General features: G+C 43.7%; 1 long non-coding RNA gene across 1 annotated transcript in view; it reads right to left on the bottom strand.

Annotated features, from left to right (window-relative positions):
* Positions 1–1884: 1884 nt before the first annotated feature.
* The window catches only part of LOC309372690, an 89458-nt gene continuing 78332 nt past the window's right edge, over positions 1885–13010 (bottom strand). The window contains exon 4 of the long non-coding RNA XR_014169619.1: positions 1885–1971. This is a non-coding gene — a long non-coding RNA (uncharacterized lncRNA). The remainder of the gene's footprint in view (positions 1972–13010) is intronic.

The following is a 13010-nucleotide window of genomic DNA, read 5'->3' as shown; positions in this document are numbered from 1 at the left end:
CACAAGTGACAGTCAAAGCACCTTTTAGGCTTTCTTATGCAGTTTGTGTACACATTTGTGAAGCTTTGCAACCCATGCACAAGTTTTCAGAGTGTGTGAAGGTTCAGGGATGGACTTCAGTCTTTCAAATTTCAGTGGCATCCTGTGTGAGCCCAAAATTCGGTGTCTTCCCTCCTCTTTCCTTCTGTTCTGCTCAGTTCACTATGTTTTGGTTGGCAATGCCCAGCAGCATCCCCTGGCTTGGTGCCCAGTGTGGTGGAACCAGTCACGCTACCCTACATCAAGTTACATTCCCATTTCAACCTTCATGAGCTTTTGGTATCGCCTCTGAACAGATGCCCTCTGCCTTAAGTGCAATATTGGTTTCCCATCCACCATGAACTCCACTATATTTCTAAAACTAGGCCAAGTGTGGAAAATTCCTCAGCATGACTAGCTATGAGGCACTAAAGGAGATGTCTCCCTTGTGAAGAAAGGCAATGTGAATCAGATAGGACAGTGCTGATATCATTATCAAAGGTTTGGCAGTGATAAGCAAAGTGATTTTTAAGGCATTCCCTCGAATACCAATATGCTACTGTGGCTACTTGGTGCACGCCTATAACTGATCCCACGACTGCTTGGAGACTTGAATTTCCCCATCACAATTTTATTGAATTTATTTCTTCAAGCAGTCTCCCTCCTGATGATATTATTTTATCATCACCACCACCACCTATTTATACAGCATATTTGGAATGTGCTAAGAACTTTCCTTCCTATATATTGGGGGGGGGGGATAATGTTGAAGTTTGAGGCCCACATTCTATTCTGTGAAGCTGCTCAGGAGCCACAGGCCAGTGGTGGGCGGGGCCAGAGGCAGAAGTGGCTGGAGCAAGGGATATAAATTTTACTTTTTTTTCAGTACAGTCATACCTCGGGTTGTGAACGTGATCCGTGCGGGAGGCATGTTTGCAACCTGCAGCGTTCGCAGTCTGAAGTGCCATGTCTGTGCACACGTGTGATGCGATCTGGCACTTCTGCACATGCACGTGATGCCATTTTGCACTTCTGCGCATGCGCAAGCACCGAAACCCGGAAGTAACCCATTCTGGTACTTCCTGGTCTGGTGTGGTCCGCAACCTGAAAACGCACAACCCGCAGCATTTGTAACCCGAGGTATGACTGTAGTTCCTTCACAACCACACCCTTCCCTATCATCTGCCTAGGCAAGCAAGAAACATTATCAGAGTTCAAGGACATATTCCAACCAGGCAAAAAACAGTTCAGGCAGAGCTGGTAAGGAGTGTGGCTTGGGAGGTTGTGTGGTCTGTGGAGAATCCCAAGGGCCAGGTGGAGAGGCCTGGAAGGAGGGCTGCACTTGATCTGCAAGCCTGAGGGTCCCCAACTCTGCTATACATTACTGCAGTAATTCTAACAAAGGCTATATGTCAGGCCACTATCATTATCCCCATATGCAGTCTGTCAGAATTAGTGACTTGCCTACGGCTATCCAATGAGTTTGTAACTTAAGCAATATGGTACTCCAGTGCTGTAAACACTGGTGTACACTGGCTACATCCAGTGGCGTAGCGTTGGGGGTGCAGGGGGAGCCGGCCGCACTGGGCGCAACATCTGGGGGTTAGGGTTAGGGGCGCAAATCCACAGGTTAGGGGGCGCAAATTACTTGCCTTGCCCCGGGTGCTGACAACCCACGCTACGCCACTGGCTACATCATGTCAAATGTTAGCCGGCCTTCAGGTGATAGCTAAAGCAGCAAATGTTAGTCAGTCGCCTGAAGTGGAAAATGAATTTATGTTCTATTCAGAAATGTATAAGGGCAATACTTTCTTATATAGATGTTATTTGGTGATGAAGTCCTCTTACCTGTATGCAACTTGCTCTGTACTCTTCTAAAGGGAAGAGTGGGATGAGATAAGGTGCAGCGGCAGCAAGGAACAAAGGAGATCTTCACCGGATAGAAAACAGTGTCTGTGAGGAGGAAGGAAGGCAGGGCAAATTATGTACACATGCATGCATGCATATAGGCTAATGGAATGAGACATGGACAGCACTAGAGTTCAACAGGGTCAGGCAAGTGCTGGGTCCTGCTTCTGGCTTCATCAGACACCCAGAGCAAATTGAAGGACTCGGTTTCCCCAGATTCCTCTGGGGGAGGACAACGATGGAGGAACCCACCCAGATCACTCTGAGCTTCCCTTAAGGGAAATTAATGATTGACATCTTGCCCAAGGATTGGTCTATTGCCCAAGGAATCCCAAAGTCCTGGAGCCCAGTCCTGGGAAGAAGCCGTTTTAAGGGGGTTTAAGCAATTGTCCTTGTGGAGTCAACACTTTGGGCTTTCCTTACATACTCATGTCACACTCCTGCTTTTAATCTAAAACCCTGGGACTCTATACAGTTGCATTCCAAAATCTGGGTTTTCTTTTTGGGGGGGCAGAGTTTTTTCCTCTACGTGTCAAATCACAGCCAAATCACAACCAAAGAAGACAATAAAAATAAAAAGATTGCTTTGTTCCATTAAGCTTAAAGTCTTAATGTAAGGTGAGAGACAACAGGTTCAGACAGCAGACGTACATTTTGAAAATGCAGCAAGCCTCCTCCCCCTCCAAAGTGGGTCAGATGACCACTCTAGAGCCAGCCTGTGCCCCGTGGAGTGGCCTTTTCTAAATGAGATTAGGTTAATGTAATGTGCTTGTACAGGGGTTACTAGTATAGGCCCTGAAGAAGTTAAAGCTGGTGGGGCATTCAGCAGCTTGCTGAGTAAGCAGCATGTCTCTCTGACAGCGTGCTACATTCTCCACACTTGCAACCTGCTTATTGTTTCCAGGCAGAGTTATAGGGTGCATTCACACTTACTGTAGGTGGCAAGGCAGCAGGTCAGACTGAAATAATCCCATGCAATCTCTGCTGATGGAGCCGACCTGCATCCCTTCCAGCCAGACCAAATGGAACGTAGCAGCATTGACAGAGAGACCCTGTGCAACAGGAAGGGTTTCTGAAGCCGCCAGTGACCTTGTGGGGCACTTAAGTGCCAGAGGAGAGCTGAGCACTTGTGAATGTCTGTCCTTGTAATGATCATAGTAATTTCAAGTGATTGGGAGTAGACGGTGCTGCCTCATTGCAAATGTCAAAAGTGATATTAATACGGCACTAAACAAAGGCCAGCTAACTTTGCAGGAACCTGATTCCAGATGCATCGCCGAGCCGAGGAAGCAAACAAAAAATGCCTCCCAGAACTCGAGAGATTTGACTGATGTAAATAAATCTCTCATCTCGGAAAGCACAAAGAACACAAATTATGACAAAAGGCAAGCCATATGTGCAGGAGCAGCTGAGGTTTTTAGCCAGCCAAGCCCGAGGGAAAGCGCAATAGGCAGTTCTCTCTTTGATGGCCTCCTCCTAACAGCCCACAATTCTTGAATATGCTTGTAGCAGAGAGCAGGTGCCAACGGCTGCAGTTTTGACATTCAGGTCAACTCTTGCCGCTAACTACGTGGGAAGTGCCCTGCCCAGGTGATTCTGCGCTACTCAGAGCCATTCTGTTATTTTGGTGGATATGGAATAAGCCATAGCATAAACATGAATAAAGAAGCTGCTTTTATTTTTGCCATGACAATGAACACAGAGCCTCTAGTTTTCTTGACACAGTCTTGGGGAAGATGCGAGTTCTGCTGTAAAGGTGCATTAGACTCCCTCTAGTGGTAGGTTGCATGCCTGCAGCAATAAAAATGAGCACTATCCATACACTGAATGGGATCTAAACTGGTGTTAAGAGTCTCACTCTCCCAAGTAAGCCCCTGTCTCTTCTTATAACAGAAGAGACAGCCTGGATCCATCATCAACATCAGGGTTCAGCAAACCTTTTCAGCAGGGGGCCGGTCCACTGTCCCTCAGAGCTTGTGGGGGGCCGGACTATTTTTTTGGGGGGAGAAATGAACAAATTACTATGCCCCACAAATAACTCAGAGATGCATTTTAAATAAAAGAACACATTTTACTCATGTACAAACACGCTGATTCCCGGACCGTCTGTGGGCTGGATTTAGAAGGCGATTGGGCCGGATCCGGCCCCTGGGCTTTAGTTTGCCTACCCATGATCAACATCTTCATACTTGTCCCATTTTGTAAAGGAGCAGGTTTCCGCTTCTTCCTGTAAGGCTCACAATTGCAGGGTGGTCAAATTGCCTGTTAGCCACTTGAAAGCTTACTACTGGTATGTGTGTGTGGCAGTTATCTGTAACATTTGAGCATCTGGTCATCTTGCTAGCAAACTACCCACCCCACCACTTCTGAACACACCCAGGACTGGTGGTAGCTTGGTGATCGTGGTAACATTGAGCTTTCCACACGTTAAGCTAAACTTTTAAGCAGCTATTGCGTGGATCCCATTCATTAATTTCCAGCCTCATTTCCTGGCCATGAAAGGTTGCTTGGAAGACAAGAGGGTGAAAAATGAAGTAAAACAGCCAGTCTCTTTTTTCTAATTTTGCTCCTCAGAAGAGCTTAAGTATATAGATGCAAATGCAGTCCTTTTATTTGCAAATTGAATCCTTTATGCTATACAAAGCCCCCATGCTTATTTGAATGGTGCACAAATTTCCCATCCTTTCACTGTATTTGTTGTATAGCTCATAAACATTACCCTAAATGTAAAAACTGTGCTATTAAGTCTAAATTGTGTTTAATATTTGTCTTGTTTGTCTCTGTTTGCTTTGCTGTTCTGTTGCCTATATGTTCAGGATGCAAATTGAAGTGACTTCAATGAAATAGCAGGAAGTGCATAAAACGGCAGAAGAAGTGTATAAATATCTGCTCTCTCTTGGTGCTAAAAATGTGGGGAAATAGCATGAAATAATTATGATTCCTTTGGAAAGCCATGCAGACCAACTATTCTTTAACATGTAGATATGAAGTCTCCATTGCTATGTTTTTAGGGCCAAAGTCAAGGGCTATAGAAATGTCATCAACAAAGACCATGCAAAAGAGATGCAAAAGAACTGAAGAAATCCTCTGACATATGTTCTGGCTCCATGTTATGAGAGACAGGGCACATGTGCCCACCTGTCCCTTGTAGCTAAGAGTTCTGTAAAGACCTAGACAGAAGCAGAAGCCACCAGGTGGTACTGCACATGTATGCAAATACGTTTATCTGATGTTGCTTTTAACCTTTTTCATTTTAAGCGCTAATGAAATTTTTACATGGTTCTGAGGCATGTGTGTGGAAAGCAAAAGGCACACATGTGAACAATAAGGCATTACACTTGCATGTAAATGTATGCACATGAACACTAAGGCACACAGCCTGCCATTCCAAACACACTGTAACACAATGAGGTGTTGTTTAGAATAGCCAAAGGGCCTCAGGCAGTTTTATTCCCATCACCTATAAACCAAAACTGGACTGAGGACCATTTATGAGGAGCACGTTTGAGGTGCAGCAAAACTAAGAAGGTCTGAAGGACCAAAACCCAGTGTCAGATTTATGTATAAGCTAAACAAGCTATAGCTTAGGGCCCCATTCTCCTGGCCCCCCCCCAAAATAAAGGAAAGTTTTTCAACAATTACTTTGATAAAATACATATTTTGTTATGTGTAAATGGCTTTAGATACCTATTAGATACCATATAGCATATATTCAACACAAAAAACAGTGACAATTTGTTGTTGACAAAGGACAGCTGGACATATAAAGGGCCCCATTACCTTCAGTAGCTTAAGGCCTCATCAAACCTAAATCTGGCCCTACCAAAACCAGAACCCAAGAAAAAGAGCTCTGAGCCAAGCAGGATAAAGGTGTCTCCAAAATGCTCCCTGCAGCGAAAGAACATCTCCATCTTATACTGACAAGTACTCTATTCTAGACCTCCACTGAAAAACCTTCTATAGTTAAGTACGATCTATATCTATATAACACTAATGCATGCTTTCCTTCTGCAGTAAGATAGTTAGAGCATCTCCAATATTTCCCTTTTTGCATGACTGTCTGCATCCTACATCCTGTCTGTTATATATTGATTGCAAATGGTTCCTCCCACCTCTTCCCTGGACTCACAGAAATGTGGTTGATCTAGCCTGGGCTTCTGAGAAGGCAGCTTGGCAGCCTATTTCACAGCCTGCTGGATGTTATGGGCTAGAATGCAGGCAGGAAGAAAACAGCTCGGGTGGGCTGCAATATTAAACCGGGATTGCTTATATGCAAAGCAATGAATACTGCAGCTTGCCTAATCAGGTTTCAAGGCTATTTGGCACTCGTCTTCAATCTGAACATGAACATGCATTTACCCCAAACAGAGAAGACTTATATAATTTGAGGTGACCATCACCCACCCCCAGAGAAAGCATTAGTACTCAAAACACTTTTCGGTACAAATTGGCACTCATTCGGTGCCAATATTTATTGCTTGTTGTTCATGCACGTAGGGTTGGGAAATAAAGAGGGAGAGTGGTTAGGCTTCTGCAGTTCTGATACAAATGTGCATGCAGGTCTCTCTGTGTATAGCTCTGTCAAGTATGAGCAATTGTGCCGATCAGCTGTTTGGTGGGAAGGAGGTGTGGGAGGGTGTTATAGAGTGCTTTTTTATTTTAGCTGATATTGATTGGATTTTTGAAATCTCCAGGAGAGCTTTTGGTTTCTTCTAACATAGCTTTTGATGTTGTGTGAGCCACCTTGAGGGCTCAATAGTGGAAAGGCAGGATGCAAATGTTTAAAATAAATAAAACAGGACGCAAATGAGTGAGGAAGAAAAGCAAAATACTTTTGGCTCTCTTTCACACACTCCTCTGCCTGCTGTGTACTGGAAGGGGCGATTGTTAGCTTGCCTGAGGCGATTTCTCATCTCAGGAGAGAATAAGGTTAAACATTTGTTTATTGAGAGGCCTGATCCTGGGTTGCAATCCCCCTCCTCATCCCATCACCAGTGACAGAAAAAGAAGTATCTCTGTTGCATATCCAGTCAAATACATATGCATGAGATAGTCAAAATCCCAGATCTGAACACTTTGCAGTGACATCTGGGGTCAAACAAGCCTAATGGCCCAAAGCTATTTTCTCTACACCCCATAGACAGCTTTTTAAAAAATGGCAGCAGCACAGACAAATTGCGTAATTCGCATGGTGCACTGTTGCCAGCTATATGGAGCAATTTAATGCAATCTCCAAATTGTGTCTGTAAGATCTAAACTTTGCACCTGTTGTCTTTCCTTATATTCCCAGTTCTCTTTCTCTCACACACGTGGATACCGCTTTATCACCAAGTAGTTTGGAGGTTTGGGGTTACATCTGTATTGTGGTATACACAGAATCGGTAAAAGCATTTACTGAAAAGAACCAGGGAAGTACATCCTCAAACAGATCTCTCTTGTTTCAATGCTCAAATTTTGTCAAGCCGTCCAGTCGATTCAAACAAATAAAAAGCAGGTGAATCCAGTTCCATCATCCTGAAATGGAACCATTGTAATTATGTGTCCAAGGCTCTACTGGCTCCGTAAAAAAAATAAATGCAACTCACAAGAACAGTAAGGAGCAAATAAGAGGGAAAATGCTGCAGGGTATGAGGCAACCTTACACGTTGGTTCTGCTTGTAAAAGCAAATGTTAAAAAGGAACACTTGGGCATCTGGACATATAATTTTCCCTGTGATCTTTGTGATAAGAATTGCAAGATTCAAAGGGACAGATGCCATATTTTTGACTAATACTGAGTAGTGGACAATGTGGTGGGATAACAGTGTCCACCTGACCTCCTGATAACTGAGCTGCTGCTGTTTACTGAGAGGGAGAGGGGGAGTGTTGTGGAAGTGGGGAGGTTGGTGTGGTGCAAATGCACTAGCAGAAGTGCCAGTTTGACTCTGCTGGTGCGTTTACACTGTGCCAAGGTCCCCCCATTCACCCCTTCGTCTCTTTGGTAAGCTGCAGTGACTTTGCTGTTGGGAGGTCAGGTGAACACCACCACAGCACCATCTGCTGCTGCTAATGCTCCTGCCACAGCTTAACTCTGGGCATAGAAGAGAAGCTGTGGAGTGGAATCACAGCAGGTCCTTTCCTGAAGCTTTACCAACCACTTCATTTCCTCTAGTGTCATTATGCCCAGGTGTTCATTGGAAATGTCCCAGAATATAATTTCTCACAAGATTTCTAGTCTGCTATGTATGGCAATGGCCAAGAAAGCAAGGTTCTCCTAGGGCAGGGATGGGAATCCTGTGGCCCTTTGGAATCCAACTCCCATCGGCTCCAAGTAGCCTCTGTAGGGCACCCCATTGGCTATCCCTGGTATAGAGATTTATTTTCACACAAAGGGAAACAGATTGGGAAGCCAAAATACATAACTTATTGAGGTAAAGCAAAGCAAATGTTCAAGTTGCACTTCACAAGTAAGAACAAACACACATTTTCTCTCTATAAAAATGTATATCCATATTTTGGGGTGGGCATCCTTTGTGAAGCAGCCTCAGGTGTAAATGCAAATACGTTTTGCTCTGTCAAAAGCTTGCCTGTACATAGCTAGGATAGCACAAGGTGGCAGGGTGGGAGCGATAAATCATGTTATCACAGGTTTTGTGGGGGGTTTTGTGTGTTTTTTTTAAGAAGAGGAAATTGTACATCAGAAGGATCTGAAGGCCTGGAGAGGCAGATGGCTAAACAAGATGCATATTCTCTGTGTTCTTAAGCGGCATTGTTGATCAAAGAAAGAGTTCACAAGCACACAGGCCAGAATGGGAAAGAACCACCTCTCCTTCTCCTCTGACTCCCAACTCCATGGTCTGTACATGATAAAGCAATCTAGCCACAGGAGTGCAAGGTGAAGTGATCAAACTGCAGAATAAAGGAAACTCTATCTGGCCAGTGAGTCGCATTAAAAGTTCTGATGATAGCATGACATATTAAGAGTATAACCAAAAAAATTATTCGTGCTCTAGACAATAATGTTCCCAGATTAATTCCATGACATAAAAAGGACATTGAAGATTGGAGAGAAGTCCTGCAAGCCATGGTGGCCATTCACAAGCTAATTAAACTATGGCAAACGTATGAGTCAATTCACCTGCTATATCCAATTACATCTCTCCCCCACTTCTTTCAGCTTATGAAAGAGCGTGATAAGATGATAGTGTCATATGTGAATTGGCAATCTCCAGAGATCTTCTAAGAAGCTTTCATGATCTCAAAAGTGGTGTGTGTGTGTGTGTGTGTGTGTCTGTGTAAATTAAACAATGAAGTCTTAGCAGCTGGACATTCTGATTTGCCAGCAGGGCTGTAGGTAGGCCCCCACCAGAAGCACAGGCGATGCCCCCCCTGCAAAATTGGCTAAAAATATGTCCATAAATATAAATATCAATTATTGTTTCATAAGATATGGTTTTAAATAGAGGGTGAATTGAATGGGGGGTGTTGGAGGAGAGGTGGAAAGAACAGCTAATTTGTCCATGGCTAGGGGGCGCAATCTGGAGGTTCTGCCAGGGGCGCAAGATCACCTAGCTATGGCTCTGTTTGCCAGTGCACCCATTCCTCTCTTTGTCATTGAGCTCATTTTGTGAGCTGAATCAGGAGAAAAGCTGTGTGAGAATCCCTTACAGACATCATGCCCATCTGTGTTTGTATCTGATTTTTATTAAGCATGGGTGTCTCCTTAGTTCCAATACTTCTCCCTGTGTAACTATGCCTCTATGTGCACACATTTTTATGTGTAGGTAAATATCTGAGAATTTCTGACTGCTTGACCATGCTGATACATGTGTATATAAAATACACACAATGCCTGTTCTTAAGGCAGCTCAGCCAGATGACTGGGGTCCTTGGGTAGTGGGCGATGGCAGATGATTACTCTGGGTAGCCTGCCCAGGTGCCACTGATGAGGAACTTGCCTACATCACTCTCAATAATCAGGAGGTCTATTCCATTTAAGGAAGTCCAATATGAGCCTGTCCCTCTGGAGTGGCGACTTGTGGCTACACTTGGTGTAGAGGTTGACCAGAAGCCCAGCAGGGTGCTCTTGCTACACTGCAGTTTACCCGCCAGCAGCTGCTCCAGTTTTTTCAGCTGCATCTTGGCCAACATGGTGGCAGAGGAGATGGTGGCCACTGAGCAGAGCATAAATTGCATCATTGTTGTCTCTCTCCACGAACTCTTATAAGCATCTCTTGTAGTGCACCTATTCCTATACCCACCAACATCCCGCTGATCAAAATCAGGATGCTCATTTTTGGTCCCGAGTCCTTGCTGAAGTTAGGTGACTTGTGTGAGACCCAAAAACTGAGTGTCTTTTGGTCTGGCATCATCCAGGTGACTTGCCAGAGCGCTGGAGCAAAAAATGGACATTCCAGGAACCACTCTGAGGTCATGATGGTTTCTGTAATTCCAGGATGTCCCACTCAAATCGAGAATGTTGAGTGGTAAGTACTCCCTCTGATTATATTTGCTGTTCCAGAGCTCAGCCCCTGTCATTTTTTGGAACACTGTTTCACTGTCTGGAGCTTGACAGTTGCTGAGATGCGACAGCCAGCAATGTGGGAACTTTGTGCATGATCTTCAACATCAACTTCATTGAACTGGTCATGTTGTTTGGATGCCTTATTATTGTCTCCCAAAGCAACTACTCTACTCCCAGCTCAAGAATGGAAAGCAAAATACCGTTGGACAACAAAAGAGGTTTAAAGACGCTCTCAAAGCAAATCTGAAAAAATGTAGTATAAGCACTGATAACTGGGAAACACTGGCTTGAGAGTGCTCCAGCTGGAGAACAGCCTTTACCAAAGGTGTCATGGACTTTGAAGAAGCACAAAACAAGCTAAGAGGAAGGCATGTTTGGAAAACCCTCATTGTGATCAACTCCCTCCCAGAAACCTATGTCCCCACTGTGGAAGGATGGGTGGATTCAAAGTTGGCCTCCACAGTCACTTACAAGACTCACTGTTAAGACCATTTTCATGGAAGACAATCTTACTCAGCTACAAGTGATGGCCAAAGAAGAAGAAGGAGAAGAAGAAGGAGAAGGAGAAGGAGAAGGAGAAGGAGAAGGAGAAGGAGAAGGAGAAGGAGAAGGAGAAGGAGAAGGAGGAGAAGAACATGTCAAAATCAAAGCTCACAACTCTCTGGATCACCTCTCACTTTGAACATTTTTCTACTTCGTAACCTGCATGCACATCACAACCTGCATGCACATCTAGGCTGTGACAGAGTTCAGTGGTGTCACCATTATCACCACAATAGTTAGGCAATAAGGCAAATGTTTGTACTGTACTTCACAAGGGAAAACATTTAATATTTCCCTTTCTTTTTTATATTTTCCAGTGAATCAAGTGACCCTTCTCTCTTACACAAAGCCATTTTGGATATTGTCCAAGAAACCAGCTGGGTGCCTGGTTAGGATTTCTTGAATGCTTCGCTGGAAATCACAGGAAAAGAAAACAGCACCATCTATAGCTTCCTTGGTGTACCAGGCAAGCCTACAATGGGAAACTGTGCTGACAAGCATTGCGTCACTTTGAAGCAACATTCAAGGGAGCGAATAATAATTTAACCTTAATCACTGCTATAGGAGAATCACAGGCAATTATATCAAAATTATTAGTTCTACTCAGTTATTACCTTCAATGGTGAATGGAAACATCAAACAGGAAAATCTGTGCATGCAAAACAGAGAAAAAAATCGAGGGGAGCCTTTACTTTATAATTCTTCTGCCCCTTCTTTTGCAAAAATGGCATTGAGCTATTTCACATTCATTTTGCTCTTTCTAGATTAATCCTTGGAAGATGGAAGATGATCTTTCTTTGCCTCACCAGTTTGTTGTCATTCCCCTCTAAGATCCTGGCAAATGTGAGATTTTCTTCTCTTCCCCCGCACCCTGCCATTTGAATGAAGGAAAAAATTAACAGGGATCCCACCCACCCCCATTTAAATATGTTTTCATTCAGTTCAGTGACAGAAGAACAGAATGCCTGAGACTCTTGAGTTACAGGATGTCTTGTTACTGTCAAAAACACAATTGCCAACAGTTTCTGCTCAGATACCAAAAATTGAAGGCTCAGATAATATGCTGTTTTGAACCTGCTTTCATAAGCTACTTAAGAATGGCTCCAAAGGACTAAGGCGGGATACATTGGAAAAGGATAGAATTACCCTAGAATTCTGCAATATCCTAAATAGTGTTTTCTGAGACACTGAAAGAATAGGATGAATGTTATGCCAGATATTTTTTTGCAAATGTGAACTCTAATTTGCATTATTTGTTCTCCACAGTTAAAAGTGAGGTAACGGTTTAGCAGATGGAACATTTTCATTTGGCATGTTCTCCTTGCTGTGCCAGTAACTCATACCAAGACATTTGTTTGTATCTTTTAATGCATGGGTTTCCATTGTGCAGAAAGGTATTAAAGATACATGTCAGAGAAAACTAAAACATTATACAAAAGAGAATATGCAGTCATATTACAGGACAAATGGTCAGATCTCCTATACATCATCATGCTAAGGCAGATCTCTCTCTCTCTTTTCAGGTTCTCTCTTTATCAGAGTTCAAAGATCAATGTCACCTGAGGGGGGCAAAAAGGATACCAGCTATGAATGTGAAATCACATATGAAAAGATTTCTAGCCTGCCAAATCTTGAGTTTTGGGATGGATAAAACCAGGTGGGGTATTGCTTTTGTTTGTTACAACATTATGCATTTTTGTGTTTTTGTATTTTAAACTTCCCTGTGATCCTCAGATAAAGAGTGATATAGTAGTAAAAATAATAATAATATTGAGGAAGAGCATATCAGCTCTGGGGTGTTGGACAGGGCTAGCTTTGGGCAAGTTAAGGCAACTGTCACACTTTGCTGCAGAGGGAATATCAATGGAGGCAGCCACTTGGTTGCTCCACCAAAGCCCCCGACTACTCTCTTCTGTGGGAGGACAGGCCAATGTATGCCACCTGGCCTGGCCTGATGTCTTAGGTGCAATGCAATGGAGGACACCATCCCATCACCAGTCTGCTAATCTATATGTGAATGGGGGAGAAGGTGCCAATA

Source organism: Podarcis melisellensis (genome assembly GCF_964234715.1).
Source record: "Podarcis melisellensis genome assembly, chromosome: 6".
Taxonomy (NCBI): domain Eukaryota; kingdom Metazoa; phylum Chordata; class Lepidosauria; order Squamata; family Lacertidae; genus Podarcis; species Podarcis melisellensis.
Note: the sequence above shows the minus strand (reverse complement) of the source record. Positions and strands in the feature narration are given on the sequence as shown.